Raw genomic sequence first — 5,000 nt, forward strand, 5'->3', positions numbered from 1 at the left:
GCCAGATAGTATGTGCACGTTGGTAGAGAATCTTTGCACATGCAGCATGTATAAGAAAACCACCACAAGTCAAGAGTGTGTTGGCATTCTGCCTCCTCTCGAGGTAAAGACAGATTCCAAGCTTCAGTTTGATTACGAGTTATATGGTTCTTGACACAGAGCCATTACAGATTGGTGATGAATGACATTATATATATTCTAAAAAACTAAATAATGGTTAAAAAATACAATAAAACCGTATTGCTCCAGAGCACTCTATTTAAGCGAGAATGAGATGGCACAGCATACTCTCTCCTACACCCTGCTTGGGTTTAAATACAAAGTGAGGGGAAGTTGAATGATTGAATTCTAACAGGTCGGACATTATAACACAAACTCAAACCATGTTTTGCGTAGGACTGGAGATGTTGTGCGATTGAAGTTTAATGACCCCTCTAGCTGCACGCCACGCTTTCAAGTTGAAAGGTCAGAGTGTGGGGCCTGCTACAGTGAAGCATACCTGGAGCAGTTAGCATTTCAGTGCCTTGCTCAAGGGCACTTTGGCTGTTTTGTGGTTACTATAGATGGAAGACCAACTACCAGTCACATTGTACATGCTTTTTTCGATGGACCTCCTGGCTTCAGGTGTCTTGAAGGCCAAACTGCTACTCTGTATGACCTACGTTATCAGTGGACATTACTGTGTGTTATTTATGCGTATCCCTGTCAGTAACAAACTATGGCGAAAAGCCGGAAAACTACAGACTGGACTACCTACACGAAACCCATCGTCATGTTTCCTGACAGAACTAACGGCACTAAAATGTTAACCGCTTAAACCCTAAACTGCAGTTGACCGCAGTCCCGCTGGGCTCTATACCAGTGACTTTTCCGTTTTCGCTCCACATTAAATATCTCAGCTGAAAATAGCCGATCTACAAGCTCACAATGTGTCGCGACATATTGTGAGCTTGTAGATCGGGCTATTTCCAGCTAATGTTTTCTCCAGAATACGGATGATGGGGTTTGAGTGGTTAAGAACGGTCAAAAAGCGAGCACGTCGTGCAGTAGCTATGGTGAAGCTCAGCTGAGTGACTGCAGTATAAACAAATGAAAGACTGTCAGTGCTGCTTCCTGACCTGGTGTGACATTTCCTGTCCATCCTCCTCGTGGATGCTGCCAATGGACTTCACATTAAAACCACTGTCCAACCTGGTGTCCCAATGTTGGGCATGTATTTATAGGCAATTTGTAGGTAATTTCTTTAGATATATCAGATCTACAAGCTCAGAACGCGCCGCTATGTGATGTGTTTTCAGCTTGTAGATCGGCTCTTTTCTCCTCACGACACCGCCATGCGACGAAGTATAAATCAGGCTGGTTAATGTTCAAGGCGTCTAAACAAAGCACTATCCTATCAAAAACTTTACCGTTGTGTTAAAACCACTGTTAGAATAGTTTGTACAGCTGTTTTGATGTGATGAATTTACCCCCCCCCCCCTCCCCTTCCCAAAAACACAGTGCACACACACAACATTGTCTGTTGTCTCTTTTTGCCCAATGGACAAATCCATTGTCTGTGTTATGTGGTACATTCTGTATGTAATGTAAGACTCCCCCAAGAGAACTGGGCCTCAGTTTAAGAAAATGTACTTCGTTTCATCATCAATATGGCCTTAGTGGCCTTGTGCATACTGTATACACCCAATTTATTTAAATGTATATATATATATATATAATAATAATTGCACACATGCACGCACGCGCACACACACTCACACAGCACACAGCACACACACACACACACACACACACACACACACACACACACACACACACACACACACACACACACACACACACACACACACACACACCTTCTGTCAATAAATTACAAGTGCCTCAGGAAAACTGAGTGCACATGAACAGGCTTCAGTTTCTCGCACTATAAACATCCTAAACTGTCATCAATCAAATTTGATCATGTTTTGCAATGCAGTGCAGTGAGGTGTGTGTGTGTGTGCGTGCGTGCGTGCGTGCGTGCGTGCGTGCGTGCGTGCGTGCGTGCGTGTGTGTGTGCGTGCGTGCGTGTGTGCGTGTGTGTGTGTGTGTGTGTGTGTGTGTGTGCGCGTGCGCGTGCGCGTGTGTGTGCGTGTGTGTGCGCGCGCAAATGTGCGTGCACGTGCAGCCCTGTAAGCTTCTACTCATATCTACATCATATCACGTGCTTCACACCTCTTTGATGTGTGCATATCATGCATATCATGTCAGATGAGGAGGAGTCTGGGACGTTTTCATTAGAGCCAGACCGATGCCAGGTTTTTGGGGTCTGATGCTGATCCCGATTTTTGCTGATCCCGATCGGTAATCGGTGGAGACCACCGATTACCGAAGTTTAGTCAAAAAGTAGAAAACTTTCTAACTAATGTGAAAAACTTGCATTTAATTAAATTGCATTGTGAGCTTGTAGATCTGTTATTTTAGATTTTTTTGCCTATAATGACATGCCAAAAATAGGATAAACAAGAGAGTGGTAAAAAGAAAAATAAATGGGACTCATCGGCTGCATAATTGCTATACCGATGGCATGCCGGCGTCAATAAAAGTCAAATAATATCCGATGTAACAGTCTGCTCAATATATCGTTCTGGCTCTAATTTTCATGTCAAGCTCAAGGTCTACAAATTGGATATAGATGTCTACCCATGCACATTTCTAAGATTGGGTTTGATCTTAAGACTGTTCTGTTTAATTTATTTAAAGCAAATGCTTCTCTGTGTTGAAAAGAAAACAAACCTGAAATTATGTCTGGTTTTCTGGCACAAATTATTTTCGATGCAGATTAGTAGTTTGCACATGCAGCATTTGTCTTCAGGAGAACTTTGGGGGATATCAGCCATATGCATTTTTTTCATGTTTTATTTGTAATGTATGTATAGATTTATGTATGTATGTATGTATGTATGTCTTTTTTTATGTTTTAATATGGCTATTATCTAAGTTATTTTATTTTTGTGGATAACTTAATATTTGTAAAACAATAAAGAAAGACCATAATATTGAAAGGGACCTAATGTGACGAAATAATAAAATACATGAAAGCAGCTCATTTGGTAAAGAGAAATAAATAGTTTGTCTTCATTTTGCCACAACTCGTTAACATGGAAAATATGAACCTTGCACATATTGTGTGCTATAGGCCATAAAGAAGTTCTAGCTTGCACATGTGTTTGAGAAAATGATTTATCTACACTGCTGATTTGCCTACACTGTAATATGGAACCAACATCAAAAGACAAAAAAAATATATGGCAGGTGAGGACTTTGTTGGCCTTCATGTTAAACCATGTTAAAGCCGGGACAATTTACCGCAAGTCCTACATGGACAAGATAAGACCATACATAGTAACCAGCATTGAGAGGGTATCCCCAGACCCTTTCATTCCAGTTGCTGCTTGCGTGCCGGTAGAAACCCTGACTCACTGATGTATTCTGTGCCCCACGGGGCTTGTGATGAAGTCACCAAGTCAGGTGTAAGAGATATAAGCTTTCAGAGTAAACAGATGTGCAATAAATAGAAAGGCGCTATTTAGAGTCTTGTGGTCCTCCTACCTGAATGTGACGTTCACGTTGAAAGGAAAGAGAACACTTCCTTTGCACCTTCGCCCACCTCATCTGTAGTCTATATTTGTACATGATGTCTACTGTGTCTGATGAGCTTAGCAAGGGCACAGCAAAACCCTGAGTTGAACGCCCTGTCATCCCTAAATTATTACATTTTCTTTCTAAAATGTTAGGAATAGCAATTTTTCTACTTTAAAAACAAAAGTTTCTAAAAGATAATTTTTTAAAATTTTGTTTATAATCTCACAATATGAAATAGTGTAATACTCTGTTGGTTTATGTTGTGTGCAGATATTTGCGTTATTGGCCACCTGTTTGTGTGCGTGCGTGCGTGCGTGTGACCGTGTGCATGAACGTGCGCGCATGTGTGCATGCGTGCATGTTTTGACGGCTGCCTGCATGACGTCACGTGTGGTTTTATCAACCTGCCCAGAGGTTCCTCCGGGCTCTTCCTTCGCTTCATCGACAGTAGGCATCGACAGCAGCCAAGTTCAACTGATCTTCTCTGTCTTAAGTAAACAACAACGGCAACATAAATTAATCAAAACATTGTGTAAGCTGATTTCCCACTTCCTCGCTTGTTTTCTTTTGCGATGACCCCCATTGTCTCTCGCGGAGAAACATGGACAAACCAATCCTACCACTATGCCGAGCCTGAAGAGGTATCATAATCCTCGATAAATACTTGTTTAATATCAGATGACAGGGAAGAAAGAACATCAATCTTTCTGAGAATAGCTGCAGTGCCTGTGAATATCAGAAAACACCAGGCCTGGACTTGTGTGTTGGGCTTATTTGAACAGTGGCTGTTATTTTGATAGAGAGCAGGTCCCAAAGTGACTGCTGATTTGAGCTAAAGCAACATTATGTTGGTGAGTGAGATTTATTATGTTATGATCCCTCAGCGTGAACTAGCAGGTCTTACATCGCCTCTGAAGACATTCTTTAGTGTTCTCAAGGACAAGGTCTAGTTGTCTGGTATTGTGGTGACAGTCAACAAGGACACCTAGTAACAACTAATATCATAATGCTTATAATGTCAATTGCTAGCACAGGCTTGTTATTATACAGTAAATGGCAGGTGGCATTGTCTGTCATGTTCAGGACCATTTCCTATGTTTGGTTTCTATTAATCACCATCTTAAAGGGATTTTACGTTTTATTATAATTGAAAACTCAGACAATAGGTTAAAGTAAACCTTTCATAACATACTGACACTGAACATATCCAACAGCAATTTGGTGGGGGGAGAAACAACCGGTTTCTCTCTATTCTTGGAAAGAAATTGATTTTGTAGCAAAGAGGGTTTCCCAGAAGACATATTCTGGTAGTGCCTTTTTTTTTACACTATGGAGCCAACTGTCAACAACTACATTCATTAATCTTAACCCTAATT

The 5,000-nt window shown here is 41.2% G+C and overlaps 1 protein-coding gene across 2 annotated transcripts in view; it reads left to right on the plus strand.

Moving 5' to 3' along the window:
* Positions 1–3,074, plus strand: part of wnt10a (wingless-type MMTV integration site family, member 10a) — a 38,536-nt gene extending 35,462 nt beyond the window's left edge. The window contains exons 4-5 of one of the 2 annotated variants that reach the window (XR_014602765.1): positions 1–1,554; positions 1,605–3,074. The exon at positions 1–1,554 is cut by the window's left edge and continues 791 nt beyond it. The gene's annotated coding sequence lies outside the window, so the exon portion shown is untranslated. The other variant, XM_084084980.1, reaches the window with a different exon arrangement.
* Positions 3,075–5,000: the final 1,926 nt, after the last annotated feature.

Source organism: Gymnoscopelus microlampas (assembly GCF_963454915.1).
Source record: "Gymnoscopelus microlampas genome assembly, chromosome: 17".
In the NCBI taxonomy this organism is placed as follows: Eukaryota; Metazoa; Chordata; class Actinopteri; order Myctophiformes; family Myctophidae; genus Gymnoscopelus; species Gymnoscopelus microlampas.